The sequence below is a fragment of the Rattus norvegicus genome, chromosome 5 (assembly GCF_036323735.1).
Source record: "Rattus norvegicus strain BN/NHsdMcwi chromosome 5, GRCr8, whole genome shotgun sequence".
NCBI lineage: Eukaryota > Metazoa > Chordata > Mammalia > Rodentia > Muridae > Rattus > Rattus norvegicus.
The window spans coordinates 113,826,073-113,849,661 of NC_086023.1; the positions used below are offsets into that span (position 1 = coordinate 113,826,073).

Sequence of the window (23,589 nt, forward strand, 5' to 3'; positions counted from 1 at the left end):
TGGAATTTTTGGGGTCATTTAAGTATACTATCAGATCATCGGCAAATAGTGATATTTTGACTTCTTCCTTTCCAATCTGTATCTCTTTGACCTCCTTTTGTGGTCTGATTGCTCTGGCTTGGACTTCAAGTACTATATTGAAATAGTGGTCAGCTTTTTCTCCTCCCTGATTTTAGTGGAATTGCTTCAAGTTTCTCTCCATTTGGTTTGATGTTGGCTACTGGTTTTCTGTATATTGCTTTTATTATATGTAGGTATGGGCCCTAAGTTTCTGATCTTTCCAGGACTTTTAATGTAAAGGGATGTTGTGAAGGGTTAAAATTTCTAAAAGTTAGTCATGAACAAAGTCCAGACATGCCTGAGAGAATTTGAGATAGGGCTCACTGGCCCGACTATCAACTCCCAAGGACACTGGCCATCTGGAGCCACCCCCTCCCCTTCCTTCACTCCCTGAGGATGGGTCATCCCCCTGCTGCAGTGAGATAAGTTGCCCTGCCCACATTGCTGAGATGCTAGATTACACGTATGCTTTGTTGATGTAACTCCGTGCCAAAAGTAACTGTGCACCCTTTGTATTAGCCAATTATGTGTATCCACACGAAACCCCTGGTTTTCCCTATATAAGCTCCTGCCTAGAGAGGCTCAGGGCTTGACTCAATCTCCTGTGTGAGATACGTGTCAGCCCGAGATCTCGTAAATAAAACTGCCTCTTGTTGATTACATCAAGACCGGCTTCTCGTGTTTCCTGGGGGTACCTCAACCCGTGACTGGAGCGAGAGTCTCCCCAAGTCTGGGGGTCTTTCATTGGGGGCTCGTCCGGGATAGGAGCATGACCCCCGGAGACCCGAATGCCTCTTGGAGGTACGTTAGTGTGAGTGCTGGAAAGCGGCCGCTGTGTGAGTGTGTGTGTGAACTAAGTCCTGTAGTCTGTGTTTTTCAGTACCGGTTTAAGGTCTTGGTGCACTGTCTGGGCAGAAGAAGACTTCCCACCCTGTATTTGAGTGGATGGGCTTCCCACTCTGTTGTTTTTGAGTGTACTCGAGTGGATGGGCTTCCCACTCTGTTGTTTTTGAGTGCACTCGGGTGGATGGGCTTCCCACCCCATTGTTTTTGAGTGCACTCGGGTGGATGGGCTTCCCACCCCGTTGTTTTTGAGTGCACTTGGGTGGATGGGCTTCCCACCCTGTTGTTTTTGAGTGTACTCGGGTGGATGGGCTTCCCACCCCGTATTTAAGTGTGCTTGGGTGGAAGGGCTTCCCACCCCGGACAGACGCCTGTGAGTAGGTACTGGGTTTCTACTTCGAATAGCTGTTTTCTTTTTGTTCTTTTTTTAGATGGCGGAAGTGAGGACGCCCCAGTTCTGGGAGACGTCCCACGAGCCGACTTTTGTCGGGAGGACCCGGCAGGTGACAGTCAAAGAGATCTGACTGTGACTTGACTTCGGAGGTCGTGTTCGGCTGCCTATTTAAGTATAGGCATGGACAAGTGTGCTTAGATGTGTTAGTGTCTGTTGTCTGTATTCTGTTTCTGTGTTTGGTATCCCAGAAGCAGCTAAGGTTAAGCTGCAGTTTGGGCCAGGTACTGAAGGTACCAGGCATCTGTGGAAATTGGTTATAGGATGCTTTGTCTTTGTCTTGTTTGTCTGGTTTGTTTTCTGTGGTATTGTCCAGTGTCTTTTTGGCTTTTGTTTCGTTTTTGGACTTGGACTGATAACTGTGTTTGAAATCTTGGACTGACGACTGTGTTTGAAATCATGAAACTGTTTGTTTTGTTTGTCAAGGAGTTTTACTTGGTCCTCTTGGTGCTTAACTTAAAAGTTAAAAATAATTTGCTTGAGAGAAATTGTTTTCTGCCGGGGAGTTTTATCTTTCTCTCTTGAGCCTCCTCCCCAAGGAGAGCTGCCCCTCTCTTTACTCCCATTGTCCAGCCCAGCTGCTGTTAACCGTAGTGTATGAAGGACTCCAGGTTAGCGAGTGATCCGTCTGAAGCAGGCATTAACAAGAACCTGAAAGCTTTACCTTAGATCCTGAAGAAAAATTCTCCCTGTGGCTTAAACATTCACAGCTTCTAAGGAAGGGACAACACAGAGTAGGAAAATGTAGGGGCTGAGGGTTGTGAGCATACAGGCCTACTAGCAAGCTACAGGCTGCGCGTGGGCAGCAGCGCAGCTCTGGCCAAGTGAGCGCAAGAGGAGTTTCAAGGTAAGGAGGCTGGCTGGGGTTGGCGCTTTGACAACAAAGATAGCGTAGAGTTAGTGGTTGTATTATGAGACTTTTGGCCCTGAAAAAAAAAAATTCCAGTTGCTGCCTTCAGTGGCCAGACCTTCAACACTTGCTCACAAAAGGAGAGTATTAAGAGAAGTTCTTTAAGGGAGCCTGCCTTATCTGCTGGCCCTATTCCAAGAGAGGAGTTGATCTCCAACATTAAGTAACCTTCCCTGTTAGTCATCATTGACATGGAGAGTGCCTTTGATCCTATCCCCACAGCAGCCAGTTCCTGCCCCTGTGGTCAAAATGCCCCAGGTTGGGGGGCAGAGAAGCCCCTAAAATAGTTTCAAAGAATCTGCAACAAACTGTGAAGAACTTTGTTTTGCCAGTCAAAATTTAGAATTCAGTCTTTGGCTGTGGCCAAGGTCAGGATTAATGTTTTCTTTTCCATGGGCCTTTAACCCAGTGAGACAGCTTGGTAAAGGACTACTACTACAGTCCTGATAGCCCCAGGTGAACTGGTTACAATTTCTTTTGTCAGCCACTTAGTATCTAACACCCAGGTTCTAACCCTCTCTCCACCCTTTTGTTATTAGTTCTTACTAGAAGCCTAGTGTCCTTCAGAGGCTGGGTTTACTGAGAGACAGAGCCACTGAGCTGGCACTGAAGGGAGGTACTTCTTAAGTAAAATCTAAGTCCAGAGAGATAGTCGATAACAGATCAGCTGCCTCTCTGCTTGCCTTTCTGTTTCACAGGAACAAAGCTTGTGCTTATTTCTACAACGGCCTTTTTGTCCCAAGAAGGCCTCCTGGTTTAGCTGTGTGACTAAATGCTATTTGTCCTCTTCAGTGGACCTCTATTCTCAAGATTCCCTTGTTTTCTCACCATCCCATTTGAGATGCTTGTTAGTAACTGTTACAGGTCTTCTTTACCACCGAGGAAAGACGGAATCCTACTAGAGGCCAGAAAAAATGTTCCAGACACGGATGGAAGGCCCTCACTTCTGCCTGTTGACTTCAAAACGCCTAAAGGTAGGGAGTGCCAGGTCTGCCGCCAGGCTCCAAGGGTGGATCTCAGAGGGGCTAGAAAATGCCCCACCAATTTGGCTAAAGTAAGAAAAAGATATAAAGAAAAAGTTACAGAAACTTGAAGGGTTAAGCTAAGTCACTGAGAGAGTTGTTGTAAGTTGCAGAGAAAATAAGGTTGATATATGGTTCAGGGTCGGTGCACAAAAGTAGACAACAACTAATAGCTGTAGAAGAAGATACAGACAGAGAGACTGAGGAAGAGAAAGAGAAAAGAAGGTAAAAAGAACAGGAAGCTAAGGAAGAAAAGAGACAAGAGAGGAACATATACTGGCCACAGTAGTTAGGGAACCTAGGAAGATAGTACCTGGCAACAGAAGAGAATTCCTGGCTAAAGATCGGTGTGCCTAATACGAAGAAAAAGGACACTGGGTCAGGGACTGCCCAAGAAAGAACAAGAGGGGCCACTGGAGAGCTTCTTGGTCCTAGAGTGCTGGCTATGTACAGAGATAGAAGGGAAGTGTGGATACAGGGACCCAATGCTCTGTGCTCCTATGTCCCCCCACCAGTGGGCCAATATCCAAAGACCTTGAGTGCAAGGGGCTACTGACAACGAACAATATTTATGGACTGCCCGAAGAACAGTGGACCTTGGCGTGGGCCGGGTAACCCACCCACTAGTTCATGGTCATCCCTGACTGCCCCTATCCCTTGCTCATGAGAAAATTGCTCTCCAAAATGGCTTGTGTGGGCTAAAATGGCTGGGTGAGGCCATGTGTATACATATCTACAGACTGTGTATGTGGAGCTTAAGACCTGTCTCAGTGCACCAGTACCTGATGCTGGGAGATGTGTGTGTGTGGCTTAGTGCCGTTCTGCCTGGAACACATCATTCCTGCCAGCCAGGCTCTGACAATTATCACCCAATCCAGGACTTAAACTGCGGTAGAGTGGCTGATGTTTTGCCTTTAAATGAAATGTACCAGAGGATGGGATCACTGATCAGCTGACATGGACTAGATTCTCCACCTGTTGGGGGTAATCTGGTCACCTTGCTGCCCAATCCTGACCTGGAGCCACCACAGCACAAGTGTCAAGCACTGACAGAAGCCCATGGGTGGAGGAAAGACCTCTGCGACTGGCTGACTGACCCCTGATGAAAGCCGAGGACCTTGTCCACAGACGGGAACAGTTCTCTTCATGAAGGTCAGAGATAAGTGGGTGCTGCCGTGGTGGACAACACAATGTCATCTGGGATGGCTGAACTTCTACCCCCCAACACATCAGCACTGCAGATGCCTTTACCATCTCTTGGATGCCCTGGTGAAGCCAACAACTGTGAGTACTATTCATTGCTCAGGATATCAGAAGGAAGAGATTCAGTGGCATGGGACAGTAACAAAGCAGATAAAGTGGCTCGAAAAATGGCTATGCAGGAGCCTATCCTGGTTACAGGCCTACAAGAGACAGCCACTGGGAACTGGGATTGGACTAAGGGATGGCCTCACTTAAAATGTACAATGGAAGAAAAGGCCCAAATTGCTTAAACGAAAAAAAAAAAAAAGACAATGACACACTTGAGGGAAAACTATATTCCTCAGAGAAAGGTATGTCAATAAGTAAATGCTTAACAAGAAACAGGACAAAGAGACCTAGAGAGTTTAGTCAAAAGTCGAAGTGAACTTCACTGAGATAAAACCAGGAAAATATGATCACAAGTATCTCCTAGTGCTTGTAGATACCTTTTCAGGAATAGACAAAAACTTTCCTCACCAAACAAGAGACGGCCTCTACAATCATCAAGAAGATACTGGAAGAAATCTTTCCCCCAATTTGGAATGCCCAAGGTAATCTGGTCAGACAATGGCCCTACTTTCGTTGCCAAGGTAAGCCAGGGTGTGGCCAAGTATTTAGAGGTCGATTGGAAATTACATTATATTTACAGACCTCAAAGTTCAGGACAGGTAGAATAAATAAATAAGACTCTAAAAGAGACCCTGTTCAAATTGACCATGGAGACTGGCGCAGACTGGGTGACACTCCTTCCCTCTTGCTCTCTTCAGAGCAAGAAATACCCTTTCCAGATTCAGCCTTATCCCCTTTGAGATCTTATATGGGGCCTCAGCTCCCCTGACTGTATTAGATGATGTTACTGAACCAACATGTCATAGTAATAATGATTTATGTGCCAGGCTAAAAGGCCTACAGGTGATACAGAAAGAAATCTGCTCACAGCTGGCAGCAGCCTATGCCCCAGGGACCTCTGAGACATCTCATCCGTTCCAAGTTGGAGACTGTAAATATATACAATGACATGGAGCCCAGACACTCAAGCCTCGCTGGAAAGGACCGTACCTGGTGCTGCTGACCACCCTGACAGCCGTCAATTCTCAGCCCTCACCAGCCGCATACTAGCTGTTGGGGCTGAGAGTTGGGACCTAGAGGGACACTCAGATCTTCAAAAAGCTCCCTAGACTTACACATCAGATAAGTGACTGGGAGGTTGTTATAATGCTCACTTGAGGAGTGTGCTTTAGAAACAAGAATTTCATGTTTGCCCTGGGTTCCATTGAGAAAAATATAGAGATAGGCTTGATTTCTATTACAAATGATGTAACATTACATATGTTAATACTCCTAACACTTCTTGGGGCTGTGCCTCAGGGACCATAAGTTTAAAAGTTCTAAGATAGTCATGACCTTGGTGTATAGGTTTAGATAGTGTTCAGATTGGAATCCTAAAGACTTTTTAGCTGACCTCCAAGAATACCTAACCTCCCTCTCAGAGGTAGTCCTTCAAAATAGGAGAAGATTAGACCTGATATTCCTTAAAGAAAGAGGGCTAGGTGCCGCTTTGAGAGAAGAATGTTGTTTTTACCTCGATCACTCCGGGACCATTAAAGATTCTATGGCTAAACTTAGGGAGAGGCTGGACAAGAGACGACGAGAACGAGAAACCACTGATAACTGGTTTCAAAGCTGGTTCGATAGGTCCCCATGGCTTACCACCCTGCTGTCAGCCTTAGCTGGTCCCTTGATTATCCTCCTCCTTTTGCTCACTTTTGGGCCCTACATCGTTAATCGCCTTTTAGCTTTTGTTAGGGAGCGGATTAGTGCTATACATGTCCTTATGTTGAGACAACAGTATCGGGCTGTATCGGGCTATACGGGATAAAGAGCCTCTAGACGCTAGACTCGTAGTCCTAAGATTAGGACTATTCACAAGGAATAGAGGGGAATGAAGGGTTAAAATTTCTAAAAGTTAGTCATGAACAAAGTCCAGACATGCCTGAGAGAATTTGAGATAGGGCTCACTGGCCCGACTATCAACTCCCAAGGACACTGGCCATCTGGAGCCACCCCCTCCCCTTCCTTCACTCCCTGAGGATGGGTCATCCCCCTGCTGCAGTGAGATGAGTTGCCCTGCCCACATTGCTGAGATGCTAGATTACACGTATGCTTTGTTGATGTAACTCCGTGCCAAAAGTAACTGTGCACCCTCTGTATTAGTCAATTATGTGTATCCACACGAAACCCCTGGTTTTCCCTATGTAAGCTCCTGCCTAGAGAGGCTCGGGGCTTGACTCAATCTCCTGTGTGAGATACGTGTCAGCCCGAGATCTCGTAAATAAAACTGCCTCTTGTTGATTACATCAAGACCGGCTTCTCATGTTTCCTGGGGGTACCTCAACCCGTGACTGGAGCGAGAGTCTCCCCAAGTCTGGGGGTCTTTCAGTTGAATTGTATCAAAAGCTTTATCAGCATTTAATAAGATGATCATGTAGCTTTTTTCTTTGAGTTTATTTATATAGTGTATTATGTTGATGGATTTCTATATATTGAACCATCTCTGCATGCCTGGGATGAAGCCTACTTGATCATGATGGATGATCATTTTGGTGTGTTCTTTGATTTGGCCTGCAAGAATTTTATTGAATATTTTTGCATAGATGTTCATAAGGAAAATTGGTCTGAAGTTCACTTTCATTGTTGGGGTTTTCTATGGTTTAGGTATAAGTGTAATTGTGGCTTCTTAGAGGAATTGGGTAGTGTTCCTTCTGTTTCTATTTTGTGGAATAGTTTTGACAGTACTGGTATTAGGTCTTCTATGAAGGTCTGATAGAATTCTCTTCTAAACCCATCTGGTCCTGGGCTATATTTGGTTGCCAGACTTTTAAAAACTGCATCTATTACTTTAGGAGTTATGAAACTGGTTAGATGGTTTATCTGATCCTGATTTAAATTTGTTACCTGATACCTGTCTAGAAAATTGTCCATTTCATCCAGATCTTCCAGTTTTGTTGAATATAGGCTTTTATAGTAGGGTGTGATGATTTTTTGAATTTTCTCAAATTCTGTTGTTATGTCTTAGTTTTATTTCTGATTTTGTTAATTTGGATACTCTTTCTGTACCCTCTGGTTACTCTGGCTAAGGGTTTTGTTGATTTTCTCTCTCTCTCTCTCTCTCTCTCTCTCTCTCTCTCTCTCTCTCTCTCTCTCTCTCTCTCTTGGACCTTACTTTTTTTCCCCATCTTTATTAACTTGAGTATTTCTTATTTACATTTCGATTGTTATTCCCCTTCCCAGTTTCTGGGCCAACATCCCCCTAACCCCTCCCACTCACCTTCTAGATGGGTGTTCCCCTCCTCATCCATCCCCTATTACCGCCCCCCAACAATTCCGTTCACTGGGGGTTCAGTCTTGGCAGGATCAAGGGCTTCCCCTTCCACTGGTGTTCTTACTAGGCTGTTCATTGCTACCTATGAGGTTGGAGCCCAGGGTCAGTCCATGTATAGTCTTTGGGTAGTGGCTTAGTCCCTGGAAGCTCTGGTTGCTTGGCATTCTTGTTCATATGTGGTCTCAAGGCCCTTCAAGCTCTTTCAGTCCTTTCTCTGATTCCTTCAACGGGGGTCCTATTCTCAGTTCAGTGGTTTGCTGCTGGCATTCGCCTCTGTATTTGCTGTATTCTGGCTGTGTCTCTCAGGAGAGATCTACATCCGGTTCCTGTCGGCCTGCACTTCTTTGCTTTGTCCATCTTATCTAATTGGGTGGCTGTATAGGTATGGGCCACATGTGGGGCAGGCTCTGAACGGGTGTTCCTTCTGCCTCTGTTCTAAACTTTGCCTCTCTATTCCCTGCCAAGGGTATTCTTGTTCTCCTTTTAAAGAAGGAGTGAAGCATTTGCATTTTGGTCAGACTTCTTGATTTTCTCAAAGAACCAGCTCTAGGTTTTACAAATTATTTGTTGATTTTCTCAAAGAACCAGCTCTTGGTTTTGTTGATTCTTTGTATTTCTGTTTCTACTTGGTTCATTTTAGTTCTGAATTTGATTATTTTGTGCCATCTACTTCTCTTGGGTGTATTTGTTTCTTTTTGTTCTAGACCCTTCAGTTCTACTGTCAAGATGTTAGTGTGTGCTCTCTCCAGCTTCCTTTTGGAGGAACTATGAGCTATGAGTTTTCATGTTAGCATTGCTTTCCATGTATTCCATAAGTTTGGGTATGTTGTGCCTTCATTTTCATTAACTTCTAAAAAAATCTTTAATTTCTTTATTTCTTCCTTGACCAAGTTATCATTGAGTAGAGCATTGTTCAGATTTCATGTATATGTGGGCTTTCTGTTGTTTTTGTTCTTATTGAAGATAAACCTTAGTCTATGGTGATCTGATCAGATGCATGGGATTATCTCAATCTTCTTTTATCTGTTGAGGCCCATTTTGTGATATATTATATGGTCAGTTTTTGAGATGGTACCATGAGGTGCTCAGGAGAAGTTATACTTCATTGTTTTAGGAAGAAATGTTATATGATTATCATATGTATACATATGATAATCCACTTGGTTCATAACTTCTGTTAGTTTCACTGTATCTCTGTTTAGTTTCTGTTTTCATGATCTGTCTGTTGATGAGAGTCCATAATTGATGTCTCCCACTATTATTGTGTAAGTTCAGATGTGTGCTTTGAGCTTTAGTAGAGTTTCTTTTATGAATCTGGGTGCCCTTGCATTTGGAACATAGATGTTCAGAATTGAGAGGTCATCTTGATAGATATTTTTTCCTTTGATGAGTATAAATTGTCTTTTCCTTATCTTTTTTGATAACTTTTGGTTGAAAGTTGATTTTATTCCATAGTAGAATGGCTACCCTAGTTGTTTCTTGGGACCATTTGCTTGGAAAATTTTCCCCTGCCTTTACTGTGAGTTAGTGTCTGTCTTTGTCACTGAGGTGGCTTCACTGTATGCAGAAAATTCTGGGTCCTCTCTGAGTATATAGGCTGTTAGTCTATGTATTTTTATTGAGGAAGTGAGTCCATTCATGTTAAGAGATACTAAGGAAAAGTGATTGTTACATCCTGTTACTTTTGTTGTTAGAGGTGGAATTATGTTTATGTGGCTATCTTCTTTGGGGTTTGTTGAACAAAAAAACAAAGGATTAATTTATTGCTTTTTCTAGGGTATAGTTTCACTCCTTGTATTGGAATTTTCCATCTATTATTCTTTGTAGGGCTGGATTTGGGGGAAGGTATTGTGTAAATTTAGTTTTTTCATAGAATATCTTCTTTTTTCATCTATGTTAATTGAGGGGTTGGCTGGGTATAGTAGCCTGGGCTGGCATTTGTGTTCTGTTTGAGACTGTATGACATCTGCCCAGGATCTTCTTACTTTCATAGTCTCTGTTGAGAAGTCTGGTGTATTTCTGATAACTCTGCCTTTGTTTTTTTGTTTTTTTTTTGTTTTTTTTTTTTTTGGTTCTTTTTTTCGGAGCTGGGGACCGAACCCAGGGCCTTGCGCTTCCTAGGTAAGCGCTCTACCACTGAGCTAAATCCCCAGCCCCAACTCTGCCTTTGTATTTAACCTTTTCCCTTATAGTTTTTTAATATTCTTCCTTTGTTTTGTGCATCTGGTGTTTCAATTATTATGTGACAGGAGGAATTTCTTTTCTGGTCCAATCTACTTGGAGTACTGTAAGCTTCCTGTACTCTCATGGACTTTGATTTCTTTAGGTTAGGGAAGTTTTCTTCTATAATTTTGTTGAAGATATTTACTGACCCTTTACATTTGGCATCTTCACTATCTTCTGTATCTATTAGTTTAGGTTTGCTATTCTCATTGTGTCCTGGATTTCCTGGATGTGTAGGGGGAAGAGATTTTACATTTTGTATTTTCTTTTCCTTTTTTCTGCTTATTTATGATTTTATTCATATTTTTATTTATATTTCAAATGTTATTCTCTTTCCCCATTTCCTGACCATAAGCCCCATATCCCATTCCTCTCCCCTTCTTCTATAAGGGTGGTCCCCATGCCCACCAACCCTGTTCCCTGCTTCCCCCCAACCCCGGATATTCCCCTGCAGTGGTGGCATCCAGCCTTGGCAGAACCAAGGGCTTCTTCTCCCATTGGTGCCCAAAAAGGCCATCCTCTGCTACATGTGCAGCTAGAGCCATCGGTCTGTACATATGTAGTCTTTGGGTAGTGGTTTAGTCCCTGGGAGCTATGGTTGTTTAGTATTGTTGTTATGGGGTTGTAAGCCCCTTCAGCTCCTTCAATCCTTTCACTAATTTGTCCAATGGTGACCCTGTTCTTAGTTCAATGGTTTTCTGCTAGCAGTCATCTCTGTATTTGACATGTTCTGGCTGAGTCTCTCAGGAGACAGCTATATCAGGCTCTTGTCAGCATGCACTTCGTTGCTTCATCAATCTTATCTAGTTTTGGTGGCTGAATATATATGGGCTGTATACCCAGGTGGGGCAGGCTCTGAATGGCCTTTCCTTCAGTCTCTTCCCCAAACTTTGTCTCAATATTCCCTCCTATGAATATTTTTGTTCTCCCTTTTAAGAAGAAGTGAAACATCCACACTTTGGTCATCCTACTTCTTGAGCTTCATGTAGTCTGTGGATTGCATCTTGGGAAATTTGAGCTTTTGAGTTAATATCCACTTATCAATGAGTACATACCATGTGTGTTTTTCTGTGATTGGGTTACCTCACTCAGGATGATATTTTCTAGTTCTATCCATTTGCCTATGAATCCATTTCATGAACTCATTGCTTTTGATAGCTGAATAGTACTCCATTGTGTAGATGTACCACATTTTCTGTATCCTTTCCTCTGTTGAAGGGCATCTGGGTTCTTTCCAGCTTCTGGCTATTATAGATAGGGCGGTGGAGCATGTGTCCATGTAGTATGTTAGAGCACCATCTTGGTATATACCCAGGAGTCATATAGCTGGGTCCTCAGGTAGTGCAATGTCCAATTTTCTGAGGAACATCAAGACTGATTTCCAGAGTGGTTGTAATCTCACCAAAAATGGGAGAGTGTTCCTCTTTCCCCACACCCTTGCCTGAGTTTTTGATCTTAGCCATTCTGACTGGTATGAGGTGGAATCTCAGGGTTGTTCTGATTTGCATTTCCCTGATGACTAAGGACATTGAACATTTCTTTAGGTAGTTCTCAGCCATTTGATATTCCTCAGCTGAGAATTATTTGTTTATCTCTGTACCCATTTTTAAAATATGTTTATTGGCTCTCTGGAGTCTAATTTCTTGAGTTTTTGTATACTTTGGATATTAGCCCTCTATCAGATGTAGGAATTGTAAAGATCCTTTCACAATCTGTTAGTTGCCGTTTTGTCCTAATGACAGTGTCCTTTGCCTTACAGAAGCTTTGCAGTTTTATGATGTCCTATTTGTCGATTATTGATCTTAGAGCATAAGCCATTGGTGTTCTGTTTAGGAAATTTTCCCTTGTTCCCATGTGTTCAAGGTTCTTCCCCACATTTTCTTCTGTTAGTTTGAGTGTATCTCATTTTATGTGAAGGTCCTTGATCCATTTTGACTTTAGTTTTATACAGGGTGGTATGAATAGATTGATTTACATTCTTCTACATGCTGACCTCCAGTTGAACCTGCACCATTTGTTGAAAATGCTATCTTTTTTCCACTGGATGGTTTTAGCTCCTTTGTCAAAGATCAAATGAACATCAGTGTGTGGATTCATTTCTGGGTCTTCAATTCTATTCCACTGATACACTTGCCTATGTCTGTACCAACACCATACAGTTTTTATCACTATTACTCTGTTCCACACCATCACAGAACTACTGAGCCTGATAAACAACTTCAGCAAAGTGGCTGGGTATAAAATTAACTCAAACAAACCAGTAACCTTCCTCTATTCAAAGGATAAACAGGCTGAAAAAGAAATTAGGGAAATGACACCCTTCACAATAGTCCCAAATAACATAAAATACCTTAGTGTGACTCTAACTAAGCAAATGAAAGATCTGTATGACAAGAACTTCAAGTCTCTGAAGAAAGAAATTGAAGATCTAAGAACATGGAATGACCTCCCATGCTCATGGATTGGCAGAATTAATGTAGTAAAAATGTCCATTTTTCCAAAAGCAATCTACAGATTCATTGCAATTCCCATCAAAATTCCAACTTAATTCTTCATAAAGTTAGAAAGAGCAATTTGCAAATTCATTTGGAATAATTAAAAAAAAGGATAGCGAAAGCTATCCTCAACAATAAACGAAATTCTGGGGGAATCACCATCCATGACCTCAAGCATTATTACAGAGTAATAGTGATAACAACTGTATCGTATTGGTACAGAAGCATTTTGCATTTTCTCTGACTGTTGTCTCAATGTTTTCTATGGAATCTTCTAGCCCTTAGATTCTCTCTTGTATCTCTTACATTCTATTGTTGATGGTTGCATCTATGACTCCTGATCTCTTTCCCAGATTTTCTATCTCCCTGGTTATCTTTATTGTTTCTATTTCCATTTTTAGATGCTGGATTGTTTTATTCAATTCTTTCTCCTGTTTGGTTGTGTTTTCCTGTAATTCTTTAAGGGATTTTTCTGTTTCCCCTTTAAGGGCTTCTACCTGTTTACCTGTGTTCTCCTGTATTTCTTTAAAGGGGTAATTAATGTTCTTCTTAAAGTCCTCTGTCATCATTATGAGATGTGGTTTATATCCAAATTTTGCTTTTTCTGTGTGTTGGGGTATCTAAGACTTGCTGTGATATGAGAACTATTCTAATTATGCCAAGTAGCCTTGATTCTGTTGCTGAGGTTCTTATGCTTGCCTCTTGCCATCTGGTTATCTCTGGTGTTAGTTGGTCTTGTTGTCTTTGACTGATGCTTGTCCTTCCTGTGGGCATGTGAGCCTGTGCTCTTAGGTGTGTCAGCAGAACAGGGAGAATAGTTCTCTCTGGTCAGGATTGGATGTGGAGAGTTGTGTCAGAGGGTTAATCCTGGTGTACTGATGGAAAACCAGAAATATCCTGTCCCTAGCTGTTTCGCAGTTCCTAAGCCCTTTGGACTCTTGGTGGGTTCCCCTTCGGATAGTTGTTGGAGCAAAAGTGATGGTCTCTCCTGTGAACTTAGGAGTAACAGCACTCCTGGAAGATTAGCTCTCTCCAGGCAGGATTTATGTACAGAATGCTGTGCCACAGGATGAACTCTGTAGTACAGATGGAGACCAGAAGGGTCCTATCCACAGTAGCTCATGGTTCTTGTGCACTGTTGTCTTCTAGTGGGTCCCCCTTTGGCCATATTGGAGCAAAATTGGTGGTCTCACCTCTGAAATTAGGAGTGACAGTGCTCCTGGGAGTCCAGCTTTCTCTGAACAGGATTTGGGTAAGAAGGTCTGTGGGACAGCCTTAGCTCTGGGGTGCAGATGGAGACCAGAAGGCTCCTGCCCCTGGCTACTCCATACTTCCTGTCCAAACTTCTATTCTATTTGGCTTTGAATGAATATTGCAAAATTTTGTCTTCATGCACAAGTCATAAAATAAATGTATGAAAGATACTGTGATCTATAATATGAAAACACTTATTTTAAAGATGATAAAAATCATAGACTAAGAAGTTTAATTTTTAAAGTGAAGAATTTGGTCCTTCCATATAAAATATTCATATAATAGCCATATATGTGACCTTGATGGAGAAGCAAATGTGAATAATAGTTAATCAATTTTTATTTTGATTGAATTTTAAAAACACTTCATTCTGAACATTAGCATCCCTTAGCCCCCAAAACCTACTATCTCAGTCTTCCTGAGTCAAGAAAACATGTTCGTTTTGCAATGGAGATTTACTTGTTCATATATAATTTTTAAAAGTCATTGTTGCAAGAGATTGACTCTTGGGTACTGTCATCCTACCATTCAGCTCTAGTCCATAATACTTTAAATGGCAGAGAAGCCACTCATCTATTTCTAGCCCACTGGCTATTCTACATGGACTCACAGCAGCTGTCAGTACCATCTGCACTTCATGCTAAATGCAATGGCCGATGCAAGGCACACAAGTTCCTGTTTTGCATTACACAAAGCACAGAAAAAAAAGACAAAGACAACTGAGTCAGACCAAATATATATGAGTCTGAAGCCCCTCATTTGTTTCACAGATGTCAGCATTGAGCTTAGCAGTATAATACTCCATCCCCTGTTCTCTTGAATCCCAGAGCTCATCTCTGTATTGTTTTTCTTCTTGCACCTAAAGGAAAATTCCCCAAGTTCTTGCTGGATTTAGCCATGCATCTTGGATTGCAAAATATTAAATGTTGTGAAATTAAATGAGGAAAGAAAGAAAAAAAAGAAAAATACCAACCAACCTTTTTTATTGCCTGTAAGTTTGCTATGAATTGTAACTAGTAAAAACAGTATACCCCCTCCAGGTATTCCCTCCTACTGTATCTTTACATAGGTAGATCTTTATCATATTTTAGAAGTTAATGTAAATGTCCCAGTTATCAACAAATCTCCAGAATTACTTGTCTCTCCATACCACCAATCCTGAATTTGCACATATGACTCATGCCCAGCTTTTCTATGGACACTGGGATCCCAACTCAGCTCATCATGCTCACACACACACACACACACACACACACACACACACACACACACAGGTGCGTGCGTGCGCGTGCACACATCGAAAAACACTTTATAAGTTAGCCATCTCTCCAGCCCTTGAGTTATCTCTTAAGATGCAAAACATATTCTTTGGCTTGAATGTTGGACTATATTTTTAGTACCTATAATATACAAATATTGTTGAGAGTTTTAGAGAAATGAAAACAAATATAGTTTAGACCCTGAGTGGAAAAGCTCATAATAACTAAGTTTCTTACTCTGATATAGAATTTTGGGAGACATGGCTGCCTTTTTCTTATTCTGTGCCATCATGCGTGCTGATCTCATTTCCTGAAATGTCATGGTATCTTCTTTACTAGCTTTAAATACCTTCTCCTTTCTCCAAAGCTCGCTGCATGGTGATGATCCATGCTGTATTTCAAATCTGCACACAGAGAAAACAGCACGGGCTTTACAACTGTCATCTATAAGCATGGTCTGTTACAATAACAAAAAATTCATGCTGAAAATATTGGCAGCCAGCTCTCTAAAATAGTGTTGCAGTGAATTTCAGATGCAAACAGAGGAAGCCTTGAAGATGTTAGGCAAGGAAAATCTAGATGGGGGTTGCTGAGAAAGTGGACAATGGTTAAGGGATCAAAGACTAAAAACACTTTGAAATGTTTTTTCTGCTTAATGTAAAAAGTTTCTCAGTTTAAAATACAGAGTATCCCAAAATTAAGGATTTCTGACTTTAAAAATACACCAAGTTAAAAAAAATACACAAAGTTTTAGATTCTAAACATTTCCTATTCCTTTAATGTGAAGGAGGTTGAGAACACTAGTGTAGGGGCCCAAGCACTTCCAACACTGTCTTGTAAAACTACATGGTAGCTCATGCCTGAAATCCTGGTACTTGGGAAGCTGAGGTAGACAGATTGCTGTCTGTTTGAGGCCAGCCTAAGCATACTATGACACACTCTCTCAAATAAACAAAAAGCAAAATCCAGACAAACAAAACATATGCATTCTCTACACTGGGCTTAATATATTTCTTCTTTTTGTTTTAAAAACAGATACACAAGAAAAATAACAGAACTGATTTTAACTACAGACTAAAACACTGCCAAACAGATACCAAAATTTACAAATTATTAGGTTACAAAAAATATTCCAGAGACAGCAATATCGTTATATTTATCAAATACCCATAAAAAGCATTGGGTTTTTCCAAAGCTGTATCCAAGAGAAAAAAATCATAAGTACAATTTTTTTCTATTTCAGAGAACCATGTGATATATTGACTACAACTTGAAATAGCTTTTATGGCTGACTATAATGTGCTTTAGAAATAAAACAACAGCTCAGGAATCTATTCTTCTCTCAGCCACTAATTTCCTGAAGATAAACTTCTGGTAGTTCATCCTTGGCTCTGGAAGAAGCAATTTTCTCTCTTTATTGTGGGTTACTTTGAACACTGCAATTTGGGGAGTACTTTAAAAATGTATAAATGGATTATGTATTTCTATGACAGCCTACACTGTCACCTTCAAATACCTAAAAAATATGACTATTCCTGACAGTGATTCATCTGAGTTTTTCTTCCTTTAAAAAGTACATACTAGAGATGATAAGATTACTAGATATATCTTATAAGTAAATTGTAATGTATCTCTAAAGAATGTAGAAACATATGGCATTATTACATATCAATCACTTTCCATTCTCTAGGCCTCCTATTTTATCATCATAACTCAAGATTCAAAAGTTAGCAGATACCCATATGGACTCTGTTATATTTCTCTTGCCCAGGTCTTCAGTGTAATCTATGAGTAGACTGCATTCTCCAAATTTTCAATGTGTGATTGATTATATTACCATTACAAAGAGTATCAGTTCCCTCCTTTCTCAGAAAAAAACACCTGCTCACCAAAAGCTATAACATCTCATCTCTCCTCCATTTCTTCCAAGCCATCCATGTCATCATTATAGATGCACCTAAGATCAATATTCCACCATGAGAGCCTATTGCTTGTTACTGTTCTTTCCACAAAGTCCTCTTTTTTCTCATCACTTGGTTTGCTCAGGCAAGAGAAGGCTCTCTTCCCTTTCCTCTTTGCACATCTGTGATGGAATACTTGTTCAAGAAGTTTCCTTCTGGTTATGGTATGACTTCCTTAAAGAGCAGGTATATGATACTTCATTTCTATAGTGCTTTTAATTTTTCTTTTGTTTTTTATTAAAATAATTTTTCTTTTCAATACATTATCAGTTTCCTCCTTCCTCGTCTCCTCCCAAATCCTTCACACATCCATACTTTCTCCTCTCTCTCTCTCTCTCTCTCTCTCTCTCTCTCTCTCACACACACACACACACACACACTTACACACACACACACACTTACACACACATAATGTATAAGCAAAAGGCTATAAGATTAAAAAATATTCAAACATTATGAGACAAACACCTCCAAAAATGTCGTGGTACTCTCTTTCTGAGTAGGGAGCTGATGTAAAAGAGTGATTTGTTTATCTAGTGAGACTCCATTGGAAAAATCTAATTTTCCCCTTGCAAGTGGCACACACTTGGAGATAGTTTCGGATGACACTGAAAGCTTGTGCTCAGCTATTCTGTCAGTAACGGGACCCCACCTGCTTAGAGCAGTTCAGGTCCTGTGAGTGCACCCAGACTCCTGTGACTTCTTATGTGCATCAGTTCTGTTGTGTTTAGAAGGCACTGTTTCCTTCTTGTCCTCCAGCACCTCTGGTTGAACACTAAGGTGCATTATTATTTGAACTCATGAATAACTGTATTTTTTAAATTTTCATATAAATGTGTATTGTGGGTTGAGTACATTCCTCATACTCTTCCTTTCCCCTCCACCTCCCCCACTTTGGCTACAACTGTGCACATAGTCTCACCTCTACTTCCAAGTCAAATATTCACACATCATCTTTATCTATTAATATATAAAATCTTAGAACCACAAAAAGAGGAAAAACATATAAGATTTTTTTCCTTTTGAGACTGACTTAATTCTCTTGATATGATTACCTACAGTGGCTTCTATTTTCCAAGTTCATTATTCTTTGTGCCCGAAAGTAAACCATCGTGAATTCAAATCAATGTTCGCTTTATCCATCCCTATTAGTGAACATGTAGTTTGGTTCCATGATGAAGTTGTTATGCATAGCACAACAGTAACGTGCAAGCATCTCAGTGATGCGCTCAGTTGGGAGTCTTTGAGTAGAAACCCCAGAGTGGTAAAGCTGAGTCATATCATAAATCTAGTTTTAATTTTATTAGCAATCTCCTCACTGACTTCTAGAGTAGCTTGAGGAGTTTATGTTTTACCAGCAAGATATAAGACTTCCTTTCTTGTACACATCCCCAACACTTGTTGGTTTTGTTTTGTTTTGTTTTGTTTTGGCTTTTTTTTTTTTTTGGCTTTTTTTTTGGCCTTTTTTTTTTATTGAGTATTTCTTATTTACATTTCGAGTGTTATTCCCTTTCCCGGTTTCCGGGCAAACATCCCCCTAATCCCTCAGCCTCCCCTCCTTTATGGGTGTTCCCCTCCCCATCCTCCCCCCATTGCCGCCCTCCCCCCATAGTCTAGTTCACTGGGGGTTCAGTCTTAGCAGGACCCAGGGCTTCCCCTTCCACTGGTGCTCTTACTAGGATATTCATTGCTACCTATGGGGTCAGAGTCCAGGGTCAGTCCATGGTTTTGTTTTCTTAATGACTACCTTGGTAACTGCTGTGAGATAAAATGTCAATGTAGTTCTGATTTACATTTCTCTTCTGGCTAATGAAGTTTATTGATCATTTTTTACTCAACTGTCTTTCATGTCCTTAGTCCTCTTATTGATTGTCTTGCTTTTGTATTTTCTAGACATTAACCCATTGTCAAATACATAGCTGGCAAAAGTTTCCCCCTCTCTGTATGAGGCCTTTGCACTCTGTTAACTCTTTCTTTGGATGCAAAAGCACTTTTTCATTTCATGCTGTCTTCCAAAGCTCTATGTTCCACTCCAAGAGTCAATATTATTTCACATGTAATAATATCGAACATTCATTGACAAAAGACAAGTGAGTGCTGTTGAGAAAGTCCTTGAGTAGTCCTGTATCTTGAAGTAGTTTTCCTACTTCCTCCTCCAATACTTTCTAAGTTTCAAGTTTTACATCGAGGTCGCTGATATATTTGAAGTTTTCTTTTTACACAGAATGAAGTATAGGTATGGACTTTCATTTTCCTATAAGTGGAAATCCAGTCTTCCGACAGTATCTGTTGAAGATATTGTCTTGTTTTTTCCATCAATATGTATGTTGTGCATTTTTGTCAAGAACCAGATGACTGTAACTGCCTGAATTTAAGTTTGTGCCTCCTTTTCTACTGAATAACATTCTCTAAACAAACACCTGAATTTCTTTCTCTTCTACAGAGCCTGCATACTTAGGATTGTAATGAACTACATGACTGTGTCATATAGACATGGATTTTTTTGTTGCCTTCTGACATAATGCCTATGGTAAGTGCTTCTACCCTGCCCCACCCCCTCAAGTTCCTTTTCCATATTGCCACCAAACTGATATCATTAGAGCACAAATTAGAGCATGCCCTTTCCCTGATTAAATTCCTCCAATGGTTCTGAACCAACACTTAGAATTATATTCAGACTCCCTTCCTGGCCTTGCTGATTCATAACACATTCAGACTCTCTTTCTAATCTATTGCTGATCCCTTGCTGATCTATTCATGAATATCTCTGTCCCTACTGTTCACTGCCTCAGACACAGTGATTTTCTTTATGGTCCTGGAGCATGTGTGTTTTCAGTAGTCTATTAAACTACATGTCTGCTTGGCTTAAAATTCTCTGCTTCTCAATCTTCCTTCAGCTAGCTTTACCCCACTAATACTTTTGAAGCATTGTCTGAGTCTGGGCTTCAAAGAATGTTGAGAACACTGTCTGTCATATCACTCTGGTGTATTCCAGCTATGAAATTAATGTTTTCTACTGTGGTAATTCTATACAATAAAGGACTTCATTTATTTTATTTCCTAAAGCAACCTTGGTATCTAAAACAATACCTGAAATGTAATCAGCACATAATACCTGCTTACTCAATGAATCAATAGAGTTTTGCTCCTCTATTTTAACTTATTATTTATTTTTAGAGAGAGTCTCACTGTTGTAACTTTGGCTTGCCTGAAACTCCCTGAGATCAGTCTGGCCTTGAACTCAGAGAGCCACCTGCCTCTGCATCTAAAGCTATGTTTAAAGGCGTGTGTCATTTTATGTTAGCTAATTACTTAACTTGAAAAGTGTGTTTCCTGGGTTGGGGATTTGGCTCAGTGGTAGAGCGCTTACCTAGGAAGTGCAAGGCCCTGGGTTCGGTCCCCAGCTCCGAAAAAAAAAAAAAGAAAGAAAAGAAAGAAAGAAAGAAAGAAAGAAAGAAAGAAAGAAAGAAAGAAAGAAAGAGAGAGAGAAATGAAGCATGTAGCTACTCATTCCTATATGACCAGAAGATAGACAGGCATAGGTGTTCCCAAAGCAAACTCCAATTTCCAAACGAGTTTTCTACTGATGTTCTGTTGGCCTCAAAGTCATGACAACTCCTGCTTTAGTTCTCAAGGGTTGGAATTACAGGTCTGAGCTATCGGAGCCACCATACCCTATTTCAAAGTATTTGAGGGGGTTCGTTATTGATACATTCTCTTTTAATTTAAGTTCCAGGTTAACTTATGAAAACATTTTCACTTAAATTTTATGAAGTATGGGGAGTTGGAAAGATGGCTCAGCAATTAAGAGCACCTACTACGTTTGCAGAGTATCTGGGCTTAGATACAAGCAGTCTTTAATTTCAGTTCTGGAGGTGCTTCCTGCATTCATGAGGTACACATAAGCAAGCAAGCATAACACTCACACAGAAAATAGTTATTCTACCATCTGGTAAACTCCATAAAATCCTTAGGAACTTGGACAACAGCACTGTTTTGGTAAAGAAATTGCACAGTATTGATTTATTTAAATACTCTGCCCTCTTCTAGGGGTTGTTAATCTAACAGAAATAGTTTCTGAAGCACCTGCCCACCTCTTTGAAGGGAACATACCTTTGGAATTACTGCATGCAGATCCCTTGCCTCCATTTTTCTGGATTGGTTTCTCGTTCTGTTTTGACTTTTGATGACTCTGTTGACAACTACTATTGATGTATTCAGCACTTACTTTTCCTTCACTGTTTTGACATTAGTCAAGATAATGTCATCGTTTTGACCCAACACTGTTCACTTTTATATTACAAATTAGTTATCCTTTGGGATCAGAATCGAATTCAGACATTATATTCCCAAAATTATCTTCTGTCTTGTGAATAGTAAATAAGAGCCAAGAATATAAAAGTATTTTTAAATCTTGTTTTTACAATGATGAAACTTGTTAATAAGTATCCAACTAGATATGGTCCTTTAATCAAAACATTGTCTTGCTTTCATTTCTTATGAATCTAGTCTAAGAAAGCCCTGTCATAGTCTAGTCTGCTTAAAGCAGCTGTGAATGCATGTCAATTCTAGATAATAACTTCTTGATTCTATAGAGGAAATACTCCCATATATAATCAAATAATGGAACTCTAAAGGTAGACAGTAGAAACCCATGTTCTAGCAAAAATGATCTACATGGCTTTAAACAATATATTTTACTCTTTCCCCACATTTCCTAACATATGGTGCAACAATACAATCTACTTCTAAGTTTTTTATGAGTAATACATCCCATTTTGTTTAGTGTATTGTCTATTGACATTGTCCCTATTAATTTTATCATACAGAGCCTGAAGTCAATAGAATTTGCCACCTAAAAATTACCTCTGCTCTCTATCTTGAAGTCATTTCCTGGTTTAGCATCAACATTATTTCTCTTGAACTAAAATATTCAAGGCAGAAATTATATCTGAAAATGTACCTTCAATATCAAAATGGCCTAATATAAACTTTTGTATATGGATATCAGAATGGAGGTAACTATAAAGTATTTATTCCACAATGACTGTTATATATTCTTGATCCACTACCTCTGAATTTCTTAAAATTAAATATGGTCACCTTATAGTTTTATGAAGACCACGTTTTATAATTTTTGGGCTTTAGGTGTAATGGTTAATAAGAAAGAAAGAGAGAGAAAGACAGACAGACAGACAGACAGACAGACAGACAGACAGACAGAGTCAGCTTGAAGGCTGCTAACAGAATACTGACTGACTTCCAGGCAGCTAGGATGAGGGTCTTAAAGCCCACACCCACAGTGACACACCTACTCCAACAAGACCACGCCTACTCCAACAAGGCCACGCCCACTTCAACAGGCCACACCTTCTAAGAGTGTCACTCCTTGGGCCGAGCATATACAAACCATTGCACCTGCCTGGTGCCAATCTAGGTCTTATGAGGTAGTCCATGTATGTGAGCCACGTTGACTAGGTTCTTGTATCTTGTAGCTCAAAACCTAATTCTACTGTCTGTCCTTTGTAAATTGGTTTACTGAAATTTCTAAACATTTCTTTCCAGATCATTGTGTAGAGGCAACAGGGTCTGTTGCTGGCAAATGAGATGGGGATTGGCGGCCTAACATCCCAGCTCCCCAACAGCTTAATGGCTGGTTCGCGGATTCAGAACACATCTGGCTTTGATCTTGAGCCCCACTGATAGAAAGGATTTCAAAGGAGGGAAGAGTGTGGCACTTTCTTGGCAGCATCTTCTGGTTGTTAAATGCCATACCTGCCCCCTTAACACCTTCCTGGACCCACTTTAGCCTATCCGACAACTTCAGTGCCAGATTTGTCCCAAAAAAGCACAAATCCAGGAAGAATTTAAGACAAAGTTTTTTTTTCTTCTTGCCTCCTAGGTGCTTGGCTCTCTGCATGTGCCCTGCCTTCCTCCTTGGATAGGAACCATGGTGTTGATGACACATCCTTGTTTCTCTATGGTGCTTTGTCCCTTTCAGAGCCTTTCACAGGCTGCATCTTGTTTGCCACTCATGGAAACCCAAGGAAGGACAAGAAAGAGCAGAGAATGCCACTTACCAATCCCCACCTCTCCTCATCACTTAGTACAATATTGATTATGGGCTTTAGAGAGCATCTCATGTAGACCAGGCTGCCCTTAAATTTTATATGTAGTTAAGGATATCACTTTTGACTTCCTGATTCTCCTGCTTTCATCGTCCAAGAGCTGTGGTTATAGGCATATGACACTATACCAGCAAAACGATTTGCTTAAATTCAGATGAAGTGGAGAGCTCTCAGCTCCTCCTGCACCAAACCTGCCTGGATGCTGCCATGTCCTCACCTTGATGATAATGGACTGAACCTCTGAATCTATAAACCAGCCCCAATTAAATGTTGTCCTTTATAAGTGTTTAAATTTTTTTTAAAAATAAAGACAGCTTGACACACCTGAAAAGATGAAACCTGAATTGGAGAGCTGGCTC

At 40.7% G+C, this 23,589-nt stretch overlaps 1 long non-coding RNA gene across 2 annotated transcripts; it reads left to right on the top strand.

Annotated features, from left to right (window-relative positions):
- The first annotated feature begins 311 nt into the window (after positions 1-311).
- On the top strand, positions 312-23,561 carry LOC103692415 (uncharacterized). 2 transcript variants are annotated; one of them, XR_001838001.3, is made up of 5 exons: positions 312-861; positions 1,335-13,880; positions 14,748-14,873; positions 19,546-19,632; positions 23,005-23,561. It is a non-coding gene; the product is annotated as an uncharacterized LOC103692415 (long non-coding RNA). The 2 variants fall into 2 exon arrangements; XR_010051867.1 differs by having other exon boundaries at positions 14,748-19,632.
- The last annotated feature ends 28 nt before the right edge of the window (positions 23,562-23,589 follow it).